The sequence below is a fragment of the Sus scrofa genome, chromosome 9, assembly GCF_000003025.6.
Source record: "Sus scrofa isolate TJ Tabasco breed Duroc chromosome 9, Sscrofa11.1, whole genome shotgun sequence".
NCBI lineage: Eukaryota > Metazoa > Chordata > Mammalia > Artiodactyla > Suidae > Sus > Sus scrofa.
In genome coordinates, this window is record NC_010451.4 from 133,506,392 (window position 1) to 133,523,664 (window position 17,273).

General features: G+C 51.2%; 1 long non-coding RNA gene and 1 other non-coding gene across 2 annotated transcripts in view; one reads left to right on the forward strand and one right to left on the reverse strand.

The window, feature by feature from the left end:
* The window catches only part of LOC102159171, a 135,773-nt gene that overhangs the window by 80,880 nt on the left and 37,620 nt on the right, over positions 1-17,273 (forward strand). The gene's annotated exons all lie outside the window — the stretch shown is intronic.
* Positions 10,687-10,755, reverse strand: MIR205 (microRNA 205). Its single transcript, NR_038496.1, has one exon. It is a non-coding gene; the product is annotated as a microRNA 205 (primary transcript).

A 17,273-nucleotide genomic window follows, 5' to 3' on the forward strand; every position in this document is an offset into this window, starting at 1 on the left:
TGCCCTCATCTCAGGCTTTGAGCTGTCTCTGCCTGATAGGAAGCAGAGGGACTCTTGAGTCCAGACACTTGCCTCTAGCAAGGTCAGCTCTTAGCCTCCAGTTGCTCGTTTCCAGTAGTGAGTGTGTTTCTTGCCCACAAACCTGTCTGGATTTCCAACTCAATGTGGGAAATGCCTCTTCCTGAATCCCTCCTTTCTGTGTGTTTGGTCTTTGGAGCTACTGCTGATTGTTGGTCACCATGTCTTCCCTCTGCTCACGTGTCCCTCCAACATCCATTTGGACCAGTGGGTGATTTGCCCTTTGGAATGCACAGAGGGCTCTCTGCCCGTTGGGTTTTAGACTCCTAGTTTGTTGAGGCCTCTGGGTTTTTTGTGTTTCTAATCTCCTCTGGCTGTGACCTCACAGTCTTGCCTCAGCTCTCCTGGTCCTGCTGTCTTTCATTCTCTGTGTCCTACTACCAGTGAGAAGTAAAATAATAATAATAATACTAATACTATTCCTATTTCTCATTAACTGAGTGCTTTTTGTACTGCAATGACCTTCAGAGATAAGGAACATGATTTGCTTTGTAATTTTTTTTTTTGTCGATAAAGGGCAGATAGTTTTATTAAACCTGCAGACCCTGGATTGGAACCCAAGTCTGTCCTGCTTCAGCCTGAGTTCTTGGCACCAGTCAGTGACCTCATGAGGCAGCACATTACAGCTCAGAACTGTCACTTCTCTGTGGTATTCACTCCTCCAGTAAACACTGAGAAAGTAGTTAAATGTAACATTTTACAAATATATATGAGATTAAATATTTAATTTTTGAATTTTATCAGCTCTGTGGTTCCCATTTTACAAAAAACTAAATGGAGGCATGGGGTTTCGGTGTGTTGAAAAGTCCACATGTCAGCAAGGGAGCGGAAGGTTCTTAGCAAGGCACTAGAGTGGCTTTTTGAAAGTAGCCCTCCTCTGTGTATGAGGTGGGGTGAGGATGAAGTCAGTTCAAGGTCTGGTCCAGAATCTTGATCTCTGGTACATTACTGACTTCTCTCTCCTTCATCTTAAAAATTGCTAAGTTTAGCTTTGAGTTTTCTGGCAGCCAAAGTCGACTCATGGCTCCCAGTTCCAGATGAGTGGTCATAAAACAAGATAACTGAGGTTTCGCCTCATCATAGTTCCTGGTTCACAAAGATTTTATTCATAGTAATCCACCTTATCCACTAGGCATTGGGGATACTCTTACTCAACTGATGTGATGTCTCTGAGTTGGGATCGCCTGAGCCAGTCTTATGTCCAGAAAAGATCCCACCTTCCTCATCACATGTCAGAATCTGAGCTGCCATGAGAAGCCCCGACCACCATCCTGCCCTCTGCGACTCTTGCATCTCCCTGGAGTGGCAAAGATTCCAGGGACTTGAAGAAAAACCAGAGGCAAATGAGCAAAGGAAAGCTGAGATGTGGGTCTTGGCCCTGTGCTGAACCGAGAGGCGTGGGGTGGGGAGGCTTGGCTTTGAATCTCGAGCCCTCTAGTTCTTGGCTGTCCAGTGTGGAAGCCTGCCCCAGGCAGTGTCACCTGGAAGCTAGTTAATAAAGGTGCACCCTCTCAGGCCCCACCGCACACCTGCTGGAGCATTTTGACAAGATTCCCAGGTGACTTGTGTGCACATTCAAGTCAAAGGAGCACTGCTGGCTTATGAATCCATAGCAATATTTAACATTCACCTCCAAAGGGCGACACATGTTATACAGAGGCCCTTTGGAGGGGCCCGGGAAACTTGCTGCTGTCACTGAGAAAGGAAGGACTCTGGACCTAAGTGCTGTAGATATAATGCAATTCGGGTAAAAGGCAGAGCCAAGGGGGCTGGGGCTTTGGGCGAGGATATTCCTTTGGGTTGCTGCGCTATGTGCCACAATGGCGTGGTACTGAAACATAAGTCATGTGGTTCAGTTACAGACAGGGACACTGTTCCAGCCTCTCCTTAGAAAGCAAATGGTCTGGGGTAAGGTGATGCGACAAAGGGAAACCGTTCTGTAAACCTTTCTGCTTTTCCTGTGGTCTCTTTGTCCCGCTGCAGAGAGAACCTCCTGGTGCTGGCACCTACCAGGTAAGGGGTCTCTAGCCAGGACCCTCTACCTTGAGAGGCCCTGGGCGCTCTGGGAGTGGGTGGTGATTGGAGAGCCAGGTGGCTGGTGGGGCTGAGTGGTATAATAGCCCTGTGTCCATCTCTGAAAACCCTTGGGGCACGAGCTCCAGCTGGGGGCATAGCATGCCGCTGTCAGAGCTGCAAGCTCTTTAATGGGACTTTGAGTCCAGGCGTCAGAATGAAGGTGCGCTTCAACTTTAGCCTCTGGCTTCAGGATACTGAGCTCAGAGCTATTGCTGCCCCCTTGGTGATGACCTGTTTGCTATTTCTCAATTTCTTTCTTGATTCATTTCTTAAATGTTCTACTTTTTTGGGAGCTCAAAAAATTTTTTTATTAGCTCTTCACCAGTTTTTATCTTTTCAAAATTTTAAAAATTAAAGTATAGTTGATTTACAGTGTTCCGCCAATTTCTGCTGTACAGAAAAGTGACCCAGTCATATATACATATATATTCTTTTTCTCATGTTATCTTCCATCATGTTCTATCATAAGTGATTGGATACAGTTCCTGGCACTATGGAGCAGGGCCTCATTGCTTATCATTCTAAATGTAATAGTTTGCATCTACTAACCCCAGACTCCCCATCCATCCCACCCCCTCCCGTCCCCTTGGCAACCACAAGTCTGATCTCCATGTGTGTGAGTCTGTTTCTGTTCTGTAGGTATGTTCATTTGTACCATATTTGTTTGTTTATTTATTTAGCCATTTCTTGGGCTGCTCTTGCGGCATACGGAGGTTCCCAGGCTAGGGGTCAAATCGGAGCTGTAGCCACTGGCCTTTGCCAGAGCCACAGCAACGTGGGATCCGAGCCACGTCTGTGACCTACACCACAGCTCACAGCAATGCCGGATCCTTAACCCACGGAGCAAGGCCAGGGATTGAACCCGCAACCTCATAGTTCCTAGTCGGATTCGTTAACCACTGCGCCACGACGGGAACTCCTTTTTGTACCATATTTAGATTCCACATAGAAGTGATAGCATATGGTGTTTGTCTTTCTCTTTCTGACTTACTTTGCTCAGTATGAGAATCTCTAGTTGCATCCATGTTGCTGCAAATGGCATTATTTTGTGTTTTTTTTGTGGCTGAGTAGTATTCCATTGTGTATATGCCCTTTTATCATGAAGTAGTTACCTTCTTTATCTTTCTTTATGGCCTTTGTTTTAAAGTCTATTTTGTCTGATATGAGTATTGCAACTCCTGCTTTCCTGTCTTTTCCATTGGCATGAAATATCTTTTCCCATCCCCTCACTTTCAATTCATATGTCTCCTTTGCCCTAAGGTGAGTCTCTTGTAGGCAACATATTGTGGGCTTTTTTTTTTTATCCAGTCTGCCACCCTACAGCTTTAGATTGGAGCATTCGGTCCATTGACATTTAAGATAATTATTGATAAATATGTATTTATTGCCATTTTAAACCTTGTTTTCCAGTTGATTCTCCTTTGTTCCTTTATCTATTTATTTCTTTTGGTCAGATGAGTTCGTTTAATTTTATGCTGTGTCCTCTTCTTTCTGGTTTTTGTGAATGTATTGTTTGGTTTGGCTTTATGGTTGCCCTGTTTTTCGAGTATGTTAAGCCCTTCCTATATTTGCTTGCTGTAGTCTAATAGACATATAGACTCAAGCACATTCTTAAAAAAAAAAAAAAAAAGAGTCTAGACTTTCTTAGTCTCCTTTCCCCCATTTTATGATTTTGATGTGCTTTTTCACATCTTCGCGTTTATCCTCTTACCGTTCCATGTGTTTGTCGCTGCTTTCACAAATAGTTTGTTTTTTTTTTTTCTTTTAGATCCATCTATTGGCTTATTTAAGAGATTGCTTTCTGACTGTGATTTCCTCTGGTCTATAGCTTCTTCCTTCTTTCCTATTTAGAGGAGACCTTTCAGTATTTCTTTTAGAATGGGTCTGGGATTGCTGCATTCTTTTAGTTTGTGTTTGTTGGAGAAATTCTTAATTTCTCCTTTTAAGTGATAATCTTGCTGGGTAGAGTATTCTAGGCTGCAGTTTTTTCCCTTCTAGAACTTTGCATATATCTTGCTTCTCTGTTCTGTCCTGTAGTGTTTCTATAGAGAAACCAGCTGATAGCCTTACAGGGGTTCCCTTATAATTAAGTCTTTGTTTTCCTCTTGCTGCCTTTAGAATCCTCTCCTTATGTTTAATTTCTGCCATTGTTATTATAATATGCCTTGGTGTAAGTCTGTTTGGGTTCAACTTGTTTGGGGCCCTCTGTGCTTCCTGTATCTTGATATCTGTTTTCCTTTGATTTGGGAAGTTTTCAGCCATAATTTCTTCAAATATATTTTCAATCTCATTTTATTTTTCTTCTCCTTCTGAAATCCCTATTATGCATAGTCTGGCCTGCTTTATTTATCCCATATATTGCTTTCATATTTTTTCATTTGCCGTCCTGATGGGGCGATTTCCATTATTCTATCTTCCAAGTCACTTACTCATTCCTCTGCATTAATCATTCTGCACTTCAATGCCTTTAACTCAGCTTGCGTTTCTGCAAATGAATTTTGTAATTTTTCTTGGTTCCTCTTAATGAACCCCTAGTGGTGCTGGGCCATACCCACCCTCTGGAGTCCCAGATGGCTACAGCTGTTTGCACCTGCTCCTGCCCCCGTAGCCCACAGAAGAGGTTCTCTGACATCCGAGAGCCTGCATGTGCACAGAGAAAGATGCCCTCTCGTGGTCGTGCCCCTTCTTCTCTCCCTTCCCCAGTGATGGGACCTTGCTTCTCCTGCGGGCCCAGGCCTCCTCCCACGCGCCCTCAGCTATGGCGCTCCGCACTCTAACCTGTGGGGCACGGCTCCCAGGCCCCCTCAGGCTGTGTCCACACAGCCAGCCGTAGTCCTCTCCCCAGAACTGACCTCTGGAGCACTGGTCTCAGCACCCAGCTCCAGCCCAAGTGTCTCAGCCTGTGGTGTCCTGGGATATGGTCTGTGTGGCTCTCTCTCTGCTTTGCTGCCCTCAGTCCGGCTGCTGCACTTTCCCCAAGGCGTTGGGGCTCCGCCTCCATCCCTGCTGCTCTCTGCCTCAGTGAGGCGGCCTCCCAGGGTGCAGATTCTCTTCTGCTGGTCCCGTCCTGATTCCTTCTTTCCCCTCTCTTTTCTCTCTCTTTTTCCTTTTGTTCTACTCCGTTACATGGAGGGTTTCCTGCCCTTTTTGGAAGTCTATGGTCTTCTGCCAGCGTTCAGCAGATGCTCTGTGTGAATTGTTCTTCATGCACTTTTGACGTGTTTCTGGGAAAAGGCAAACGCGGCGTCTTGCGCCTCCGCCATTCTCATCCCGCTCATCACCAGCTTCTCTCTCCTGTACTTTCCACCTGCTCCCAGGAACATGGAGTGAAAATTCAAAATGGCACTTATTCTGGAAAAATGGTTACTTGTTTATGCTCTGCGTGTTTTGAAAAAAAAAAAAAAATCCTCAAGGTCCCTACAGTAGGAGACGGGCACCAAACGTGAAGCTAAAAAGTGAAAATCCACCTACGATGAAGTTGACGGGAGGAAGAGAGGATTGTGCCAGAAGCTGGAGTAGACGACTCTGGTTGTGAGGAAACTGCACGGCAAACTCAGAGCTGGATTGCTGGCAGCCAAACACGTGCCTGCAGTTACTTAATTCCTGGTCAGCAGACACTAGACAAGCTTCTCAAAGTTACTTATCTTGATACTGCGGTTACAATAATAAATAGTATTTTTGAGACCTTAGATTCTACTCGGCACTCGCTGAGCACTTTGCATGCATTGTCCTAGCTCATCCTCACACAAGAGCTTGTGATCGGCTAGAGTGATAGACCCCTGTGTGAACCCCAGGGCCAGGGAGCCCAGGTTTGGATCTCATCTCTGTTGCCCACAAACTGGGTGGCCTTGGGCCAGTCCCTTCCCTCTGTTTCAGCTTTATGATCATAAAACTGAACTATCAATCATACAGAATAAAGTGATCGGGCACATTCCATGATTTACTATACACAAAGCGTGCGGTGTCTGGCCCTAGTAAGTCCTTGCCGTTATTATCTTTACTTCCACTTGACAGATGGGGAAAGTCAGTCTGAGAGAGGTTAAGTGGCTGGCCCAGAGTCCCCTGGCCAGATCAAATTGGCACCAGATCTAATTTGACCCCTCTTAACCACTTCACACACTGACTCAGAAACTGCAGCCTGCTGCCAGCAATGCACTTGGCTGCAAATAAGGAGCTGGATTAGCCCTGAGCAGTCAGTGTTTGATTGTCTTTGGTGAGAGTTCCTCATCTATAGATTCTCTTCCGGGGAACTTCTCCTGGCTGTTCAGCTAGATGAGGCCCCTGGGATGGTACCTACTTTCAACATGACTTTAAGTTTAAATGATGAAGGAGTTATCTTACAAATCACGGTGTCTATTTGCTTATTTATAGATTCCAGTGATTTATATTTATTCCCGGGCACAAAAAATTCTGCCATAGCAGAGACATAGGTCAGGGTCTACCCAATGGCTACTACATGTAAAGTCCACTTCAATACCACGTGCTGCAGGGAGCGGCTTGCTTTGTTGGTTTCCCTGATCTCCCAGGGCACAGGTGTCCTTTGGCCCATAGTGATGCTTGAAATCTGATGTGGATGTAATTCCCCTTTTCACCACCAGGTGTCCCACCCAGCCCTGCTCTCTGACATGCATGGAGGAAAAAATCGCCTTCTTCACCCCTCCAAAGGGGAAAAAGGAATTGTGGGGTGGGGTGGGGAGGGAGTGGGGGGACTGCTGTGGGGAGGAGGTGGGGGAGGCTATGACAAGTGTTCTAGATGCTGTTCCTTGCTGCCAGACAAAGGGAATATTTTGCATTGTTTACTTTGATGTGTGGGTGTCTCTCTCCAGAAAGCTTAGTCCTTCCCTCCATTTCAGCAGGATTTTATTTCCACTCACGCTCTAGTGTCTGGTCGGCCTTTACATTTCTGAGCTGGGGTCAGAGGCTGCTGCCTGCCTGCATTGTCTCCCTTTGGCCGGAGGCCCCTGACAGCCGCTCAGCCCTCTGTGGATGCTCTTTCTTCCTGGGTCTGATTAAAGAGGTGGCCCATCTGATTCCCCATCATTTCCTTCATTGGGGAGGTCAAAGATGGGGACACAGCATGTGACGGTGACACGAACGGGCCCTCTTGTAAGCAGTCACCTAATTCGTCCATGAGCCTGATATTTCCATGACAGAAAGGCTTCCTCCTCCATCTCAAATAAGACTGTCAGGTGCTTCTCTGGGGGAGAGGAGCAGGGGCATTTGGAGGCACTGACTTTGAAGAACTGGGAACATTTAAAATTCCAGCATAGCACTGGAAACTCGGTCACTTGTGGTGGAGCCTGATGGAGGATAATGTGAGAAAAAGAATGTTATATGTGTGTGTGACTGGGTCGCCTTGCGCTATAGTGGAAAATTGACACAACACTGTAAACCAACTATAATGGAAAAAATAAAAATCATTTAAAAAAATTCCAGCATGGGGAGTTCCTGTCATAGCTCAGTGGTTAATGAACCAGACTAGCATCCATGAGGAGGTGGGTTCGATCCCTGGCCTCACCCAGTGGTTAGGGATCTGACATTGCCATGAGCTATGCTGTAGGTTGCAGATGCGGCTCAGATCCTGCATTACTGTGGCTGTGGTGTAGGCTGGTGGCTACAGCTCCGATTTGGCCCCTAGCCTGGGAACCTCCATATGCCACTGCTGGTGCAGCCCTAAAAAAAGACAGGAAAAAAAAAATTCCAGCATAGATGTTTCCTTTGTGGCTCAGCAGTAACAAGCCTAACTAGAATCCATGAGGATGAGGGTTTGATCCATGGCCTTGCTTAGTGGGTTAAGGATCTGGCGTTGCCGTGAGCTGTGGTGTAGGTTGCAGATGTGGCTGGGATCCTGCGTTGCTGTGGCTGTGGCTGGCAGCTGCAGTTCCGATTTGACTCCTAGCCTGGGAACTTCCATATGCTGCAGGTGAGGCCCTAAAAAGCAAAAGCAAAAAAAAAAAAGTCCCGCATAACCCTCTAATCTTTGGCAGGCAGTTGGCTCCTGTCCTGGCGTCAGTGCTTCCTCCCTCCTTTCTTTTGGAGGGTCACACACAGGTCATGATCAGGGTCAGGGTCAGGGCGAGAGGGGGCCTGGGAGCCGCGTTGTTTTCCCTCTGGCACTGCGGCTGCACTGGGGCCTCTCTGCAGACCCCTGTCCACCTTGGTCGGTCACCCTACAGACCCTGGACATTGACCACAGACCCAGGGAGCCCAAATAGATGCAGTTCCCTAAGTCGTGTGGCCTGGGTGCCAGGTGGTTCTGCGACTGAAGCTTCACCCAGAGATCTGCCGGGATCGTGAACCAGGTTTCTTCAGGCAGCCCCAGCTGTGGGATGTGTCAACGCACGCTGTTTCTTTTATAAAGGACCTTGACGACAAAGCCCAGACTCCCGTCCTGGGGGACTGGGTAACTTCTACACACTCTCTCATTATATGCGTGGCTTTTAATATTTGGAGAGCCTTTTACCAATATGCATTTTCTCCTGCCTGGGAAACCGGAGCCTGGATGCGATGTATTATTGATGGGATTGTAATTTACTCCTCTCGCGTCGTATCTACCGTGTACACCATTAACACAAAATATGGAATTACCAGCGCTTGTATATATTTGTTCGGGTTTGGCTCAATGATATTTGCCTTTCGCCTCAATAAAAGATCATGAATAAAGCAAGCAGGGCGATATTATTTGTTGTTGTTGTTGCAAGGGTATTTTGATTAAATCATTTTCTGTTTTCTGGTGGTGAGCCATGCTTTGCAATGAAGATATGGGACATAAAATAGTGGGGGTTGGACGGGGCAGATGGATGGAGCAGTTCCCACCAGCTCCCGGCACAGGCGGGCTTCCCCGGCAGGCTGCTCCCAGCCCGGCTCAGGCTCCTTCTGAATGAGAAATAAACCATCCTGCCCGTTCAGACCCTGTGTCCCAGCTGTGAAAATGGCTTTGGGGTGGCATCAAGTAGCCCCTTGCGTAGCCACAGCTCTGTGCCCTGGCTGGTGCTTGGCAGCTGGCCCTCTGCTAGTTGTGGTCCCCCTTGAGCCAGGCCTCCCTCACATACAGGCGTGCATGCACACGTGTGTGCGCACACACACACACACACACACACACACTCCCTCTCTCAAAAGATCCCCGGTGGAAGGGCCCGACCAAGCTGCAGACGGAAATGGTCTGATTTGTGACTTTTCTTTCAGAACCTTGACCGGAAGGCATTTGCGGGCTCATTAGCCCTGAGTGCTCTGACCCGGGCCCCAACCTCATTCACTGCATAATTTTTATGGGTAAACATGTTTCCAAAAACTGCCCAGGGCTTGGCCTCCTTGCCCTTTTGTTGTTGTCTCTGGGCCTCAGCATAAAGGGGTGAGGGCGACAGGGAAGAGGTTTTGAACCTGTGAGTTTTGAGGCAGGAACGTGTTCTGGGAAATGCTTATTTCTCTTGGCTTCTGCTCTGAGTCTGAGAGCCCTTTATCCCTGAGGGGCAGTGTCGTGTGTGTGTGTGTGTGTGTGTGTAGAGGCCCCTCCCCTCAGATCACCGGCTGGGGGAGGGGGCTTGGACACCCAGGTGACAGGCCTCCATCTGCAAAGCTGGAGTCTCCTTTAGAGCGGGGATCCTAAGAAAATCTCGGCCAGACCACCAGCATCTGTTGACTTTTGCTGCCCAGAGCACATGCTGGAGGTGAAAACCGGTTTTTCTGAAGGCTTGTCAGACCTGGCTTTGTTCAGAGGCGCCTTTTTATGCCACGGGCTCCCCGAAGGAGCCCCTGTTTACTGGAGCAACTCACAAAAAGGCTCAGACATCTCCCCAGTAACCAGGTGCGGCTTCCTTCGGGTTGGGGGCCCGCCCTCCTCCTCCCCACAACCTTCTCCTTCCCTAAAGGAGAGAATGTGGAGGAAAAAAAAAAAAAAAAAAAAGAAACATCACCCAGGATTGTAACGCCGATGAAATCCGTGCTAAATCTATCCAAGCAAATCAAAGACCCTGACAGCTGAGAAGCATTATTTGTCGCCCCCCCCAGACCACCAGATTTCTATCAAGGTGAGCGTTTTAAGCCTATGTCTTGGGGAGAAGAGACCCCCTAAAGGCAGTCACGATTGGTACATGATTAATGCTGGACCTGACGTTTTTATGTGTCAAATGTGTTTAAGTGCATCAACCTTTACGCAATTTACGCCCTTACGGTGGTCGATCCTGGGCCGCGTCTCGCATATCTGCAGGCTGCCTTCACGTCCATCATATTTACATTTATTTTATTACGATATAAATGCTCTTTTAAATCCTCGTCGTTTTTTAACCCCCTTGTGCAGGTCCTGCGGGTCCTCTGGGGGGGGCAGGGCAGAGGGTTCCTTGCTGATTGGGAATAGAGTTCCAGCCACCTGCCTGGAGGACCCACGTAGGGAGGGAACCCGAGCCAGTCGTTGAGCTCAGGTCTCCATTGTAACCCAAAGGGGCGGTGACGTCGAAGGCCCGGGAGTCGGCGGGCGACCGCATGCATCACAGAGCTCTTCTTGTCGCCGCTTCTGCTGCGGGGTCAGCTCCACGCCTCCTGAGCTTCACTCCACTGAAATCTGGTTGGGTATGAGACAGACTCCGGTGGAATGAAGGACAAGAGAAACACGTGGACTGTTCCGAGGTCTTGTGCTGAGTCTGGGCCACGGGGCAACCCTGGCCTCGATACACCAGGTCGTTGGTTGCCTGGCCGAAAGCCTCCACGATCGGAGTCACGGTCGCGGGGAATGGGGAAGATCCGAGTCCTCACACCCTCTGGCGGAGACCACTTCCCTCCGGAGCTGCCCAGAGCCAGCTCGCCGGAACCTCCCTGTGTCTGCGGCACAGACGGGGCCGCGGGGTGGGCCGGCGCTGCCCGGCTGGGACCTCTGCTGTTTCTCACCCTTGAGGGACCATCCCACCCACATCCGCATGGAAACGTCTCTGCCTTTACCCAGCTGGGCTGCTGGGCGTCTTCCCCCCGTGCTGGGGAGGCAGGTGTTCTGAGATTTCCGCTTTGGGAAAATGCGTCTCCCGCGCCTTCGAACCAGGGCCCTGGAAGGCGGGGCGGAGCAGTTCCTCTCCAGCCCGCACCCTCCAAAGAGCCTGAGCAGCGCTTTGCGCGGCCGGCCCGTGTGCGGGTGTGAACTGGGGGGAAGAACACCTGGCCGGAGGCAGGCGTGCTCTTTGGGCCCCGGGTAGGCAGAGGAGGGTAAGCCTCCTTGGTGTTGCTCCTAGGGATCCACCTCGGGTGGCCACTTTCTAGTGGCCCCACATCCTTCCCCAACCTGCAGGGACAAGAAACCACATCATCCGGGGGCTTGGAGGCGGGGCAGGGGGCGATACGGTGGCTCCCAGAGGCTGAACTAAACCGAGGGATGGGACTCCTCTGAGAGCTCTCTGTCCTCCCAAAAGAAACGCCTTCCCCGTTGCTGTGAGGTTGCCTCTCCGCCCTTCCCCGCTGTGCTCAGACTTGCCCCGGGCTCCAAGTAAGCCCCATAAAAGGCTGTTCTCAGCACCAACTTGCAGACGGGGTGAGTTAGGGCAGCTCCACCCTGTTGTTTGGAATACTTTCTTCCCGGGCTTGTTCTGACCCGACACAGAGAGGCAGTGGCTTCTAATGGCTTCTTCCTCCGCCCACAAGCCCCGGGCACTGGGCCTCTCCAAAGCTCTTCATCAAGGGCTCAGGGGTTCCAGCTATTGCCTGGCTTCCCTTGGTCAAGGTGAACGCAGGGTGTGTGGAGTGGGGTGGGGGGGCCCCGGGCAGAAGGGGGCTGGCCCATCCTCTCCCACTCTCCTTTGTAATTATGGTTCTTCACCCCAGGGAGAAACGTGCCCCACTTGTGAGTCATCTGGAGATGCAGGCCCCTTGCACCGCCTTTGAACCATTTCACAAAGTCATAGGAAGAAAGGGACCAACCTGTTTGGCGCTGATAAGCGATGCCAGGAGATGATGGGAGGCCATAGATCTGGGTCAGAAGGATTCTTTGCTTTCTCTCTGGATTTCAACCCCAACTCGGAGAGCGTAGGGGGCAATTCCTCTCCCTCCAGACCTATCTTACCCCACTCTTACCCTCCCAATGGGTACAGTCCACCAGATTCTTCAAATCCTCAACGGGCACGTGCAGAGAGCCTCACCCACCTCTGGGGTCCTTAACCTCCAAGACGGACACTCCAGCGACGACCGTGTCTGTGAAAGATTGTGCAAACGACAGGGAGCGCTGATATTAGAGCCCAGACAGGGCAGCCCTTTCCCATTCACCCGCCCTCCCCCTCTAGCCCTGTGCTTGCTACAAGACAGAAGATGCACTAGGGCCTGAATCAGCAGCCTTGACCTACGCTGGACCTCAAGTTCGAGATTCTTCTGTCTACTAAGCCTTGGCCAGCTGGATGTCCCAGGGACTTGTAACTTGGCCCCTGGCACCCTGGGGTTTGGTCAGAGAAGCAAACCACACGTGTACTTGGCTGTAGAGTCAGTTCACCCAGTGACTCCTCTCCTGTGCCCCCATCCGCCTTCAGGACTGGGTGTTGGACACGAGAACCCAAGAATATCACCAGGTCTTGAAGCTCCTCTTCTAGCCGCACCCTCCAGCCCAGGGCTGAAAAGCCAGCCAAACCCCTGTCCCTCTAACTGGGTACGTTTCCCTGAAAGCAGACCAGAACGACCATCACGGTACTTAATTGCTTAGCACCCACCTCACCGCCAGTTCCCATTATCGGTGAGATTTATTGCCTGGGATCACTGGAAGTCTCCAAGAAAACCTAGAACGGACTGGATTTGGTTAAAGATGCGGCAGGTTCACTTCTTTTCACCTTGGAGGAAGCGGCCGCTCCACTTTGAGTGAACGTGGCTTTTCCCCAGATCCCCCCTCTTCTCTCTCGTGCTCAGTGACCCTCCTAATGGAGCCTCTTGGCTTTGGTTTCTCACAGCCCCCCAGATCCGGAGATTTCAGACTCACCTGGAGGTATCAGGGTCTGTACCGTCAGAGGGCAGGGCCTTCTTTGAGCTTGTTTCGAAAGAACTTTCATGAGAGAATTCAGAACAAAGAGGTGGCTGGAGACTCGTGCATGCGAGAGAAGGAAAGGAATTCCAAGCCTTGGACTGCTCTTGCCTTCCGAAGATTGGAGGACAGCGAGTAAGAAACAAGAAGCCCTTGCCGTAGAGGGAGTTCAGCTGAGCAGGCCCGTGCAGAACAGAAGTGGGTCCTGCGGGGCGGTGGGGGCTGGTCCCGGACAGCCCCTCTCCCTTAATGGTGAAGAGTACGAAGGCAGAGGAAAGTGGATTGGCAGAGAGGGGAGTTCAAGGACCCGGAAAGAGAGAGTTTGGAGTGTGGGGGGCTCAGATGAGCTTGCAGCACAGGAGCTGGGAACAGACAATGAAAGGGAGAGAAGCTGGTTTTTCCAAGGCGAGGCTGAGGAAGAACTCGGCCCCTTTCAAGGAGGTGGTACCATAGCCCCACACTTTATTTATGCACCTGGCAGCACAGCTTCAGGTTACCTGTGGAGCCCGCCCAATGGGGAGAGGCCTGGCTGTGGCTCCACCTCTCAGCACCCACACCTGGGGAGGAGTCGGGGGGTGGTGGCTGGGAATGGCCAGGCCTTTCTGCATCTAACCTTATTGTTCTGGAAAATGGGGGGGAGGTCTCCATCCTTGGGCGACTCAGGTGATCTGAGGGCTGTCTCTGAAGGCCCAGGCTCCCAGAGACCTGGGGAAGGAAGAAAAGAAAGCTCAGATCTTCCCTTGGCTAGGAGAGGCTGTGTGTGCACGTGTTTTGTGCGTGTGTGTGTGTGTGTGTGTGTGTGTGTGTGTACTGGATGGCCCCTGGAGCTTTCAGCTATGTCCCTGAGATCCTAGCTCTGAGAGGGGCACTTCAGGATCCAGCAGAGATCTGCCAGCCCATCAAGGGACCCATAGGTCTGACCGAGGAGAGGCCCACCCAGTGGGGTGTCCTGGCATTTAGTGCAGAGCAAGTTTGCCCTGCTCCTTGTCAGGGGGAGCGGCTTGTATAACCTGTGAGGCTTTGTGACCTGCTTCTCTTTCATTCCATGGGGTGGGGAGAAGCCTACCTTGAGTGAGGGGATGTGGGAAGAGACAAAAGGAACTGGAGACGGAGCCAGCAAACTCCTGGGGAAACATAAAGGAGACTGCATTATCAACCACTCATTACTTTAATTCCCCTCCCCATGCCACACCTGGAGGGCAGGGCAGGTGAAGGCCCTCAGAGGTGGCGTTTCTCCCACTAGCATCCGAGCCTGACTTCCATTCGTTCTCAAGGCAAATCTGATGTGTGCCGGGGAGGGGGGGGGTAGATCTCACCCCCCGCCCCCCCGCACCGCTTTCTCCTCCTGGAAAAGGAGGGAATTAGTGAACCCAGACTGTAGGGTCTCCTGCTGCAGCCCTGACCCACAGCCTTTCCTGGAACCCGAATTCTATCTGCTCAGGGGCCCTTTAGACCTCAGCCAATCCCAGCCTCTTACCAAACAGATGGGAAAACTGAGGCTCTGGGGGGAATGTCTGTTTCAAGTTCTTGAAGCCGGTGTAGAGTCGGGACTGAAATCTCCCGCATCGAGCCCTCCGTCATTAGAGGGCTGTTTACCGTGGGTGCCTGCGGCCAACTCCCTGGTCCCGGAGGGCCTTGGCACGCCTGGAGCATCCCGCACGCTTGCTGGGAGAAGGAAAGTCTCCTCTGGGGACGAGCGAGGGCGCGTGCCCCGTGCGGGCTCTCTTAAGTACACGGGCTCCTCCCCACACCTCGGGCCGCCTGGTTTCCTTGCCAGCTGGACGCAGTTTGCCTCATCGCAGCCCCGGTGCTTCCATGTCCCAGCGAGTCAGGTGGAGAGAGAAGCAGCGGTGAATGAGATGATGTAGGCTTGTGGGTTAGGGACCCTGTTCCCAGTCCATCTCCCCCCGCGTTTCATTTGTTCACTCATTCATTCACTCACGCACCCTGCCCCTCCCTGCCTCTCTCCATGACAGCATCTGCTCTGAACCAGGTGAGTGAGGGGCTGGGCTGGCCCTTGAACTCCCAACTCAGATCCACACAGACACAGATGGGCGGAAAAAACAGGCCAATGAGAAAAACACCATGGATGCCTTCCCCCGAAGGAAACTGCGAACTTTCGTCTATGAGATGAAGGTGCCACAGAGAAGGTGACATCTGAGCAGATGCTGGAAAGAGGAAGGGGCATGGGGGCTTGGTTAGGACCTGGCTGGAATGAAAGCTCTGACAAGGATCCCTCGGCCTCTGGTTCAGAAGCTCGCCCTGGGCCCGTGTCGGACTATAGGCAGGTGACTGGCCGCTGAATACACAGCCCCAAAATGTGCGGTGAGGGGAGCGAGGGGGAGCGAGGGGCACCGAGGGCAGAAAATATGCACAATCTTGCGGGTCAGGTTCTTTCCCTCCAGGGGTTATCTTTGACCTCTAAATTTGTTCAGAGAAATGGCACCAAATTGTAAGCCAGAGACATGAATGGTTCTCACTTGCCCTTTCTCATGAGCGGTGTTTTCTGTCTTCCTCTCAGCTTGATTCACGAGGTGCCAGGAGGATGCCCTGTGGGCTGTTGGAAGCTGGGTCGAAAGGGGGCTGGGAGACACATCAGGGTGACTTTGTTCTTGTCTCCTGTCCCCTTGCCCCTTGGACTGGGTCTTTGTTCCGAAGTTAGCTTGAGAGGCAAGCGCCCCCCGTGTCTTCTCTGCCCGCACATTTCTAGTCCCGCACCTCTAAGGGGCAGTCCCCAGGCTCTATGGAGGGTTGCCCCGCCTGCCCGCCCAAGAGGGTCTGTGGCTTTCGGGCAGGGGAGAATGCAGCGGGGAGGGCAGGGGGATTGGGCTGGGAGCACAGGGCTCCCATCCTTGCTCAGGAGCTGGCTGTTTTGATGTTTGCTCACTTTCTCCGCCCCGGGGCTGCGTGTTTCGGTGGGACTGTGTACCCCTGATCCTGACTCCTCCCTGAACATGCCTGAGCCGGGGCTGCTCTGCTGCGGAGGGTCTTTGATCCCCACACGCCTCGCTGGGTCCTAAAAATACATGACCTTTGCCTCCGCCCTGACCTCCAGCCCCGTATCTGCCTGGCACACTTTTGGTTTTTGTGGAAAGATGGTAAAGTCTCCCAAGGGTTCCAGCACCCGATCAGGTCAGATGCTGGTTATCAGCTCATCTAATTTGGTAGCGGCGGCGTCTCCCACGCCTCACCCTTCGCCTGAGCTCCTCCAGGAAGGACCGTGGAGTCAACTGTAGGTCTTTCCACAGGGGAGAAGCCACTGAGGTTTCAAAGAGCCTTGTTGCACAACATTTGGAGTGGGCTGGCCTCTCGGGTGAAACAGGAAGGAAAGAGTGACACCAAGAGACAGCTTAGTCCTAGGAACCTGCTGGGGACATCAGGGCCTATGCCTGGAGGTGGGGGGCTGGGCCTTGGGCTGCCTGTGGATTGCAGCCTTTGTGACCTGCTTTCCACTGGTCCCAGGCCTCCAGCTCTGCTCCATGTATGGAGGAGCCAGGAGGACCTCTCCCTGAGAGCTTTCTCAGGGCCCAAAGGCAGGAGGAGTGCATGCTAACTCACTGCCACTTGCCTAGTTCTGTCCTTCGGCCCAGAAAGTAACTGCGCTAATGTAGGTGGAGAAGATGTGATTTAGCAACAGCATAAATAGAAAAAAAAAAAAAAAAAACGACTTAGAGTTTGTGCTTGGTAAACTATGAGACTCCATGTTGTGATGTGGCTGCCAAAAGAGCAAACTCTGTCTTTGGTTGTGCTACTAGAAATATGAGATAGAAAACAGGGGAGGTCATATTCCTACTCTCTGCTGCTCAGATTATACTCAGCTCTGTTACAGGCTTCACATTTTCAGAAAGTTCCATATGAGACTGAAAGTGAGAAAATATTGATCAGAACATGAGTGGACTTGAAAAGAGGTCACTCTGAGAAAGGATTAAGAGCTAGGGGCTGTTTAGTCTGGAGAAGTGACGACGGGGAATGGTGGGAGGGCTAGTACAGCTGTGTTCAAGAACAGGGGGACTTGCCCTGTGAAAGAGGTCTGTCTGCGTGTGTTCTTTGGGGTCTCATGGGGTAGAATCAGGGGCAATTTCTTTTCCCATCACCAGTTCCCCATGGAAATACCTTCTTAGAAGTGGACCACAGAGAACAG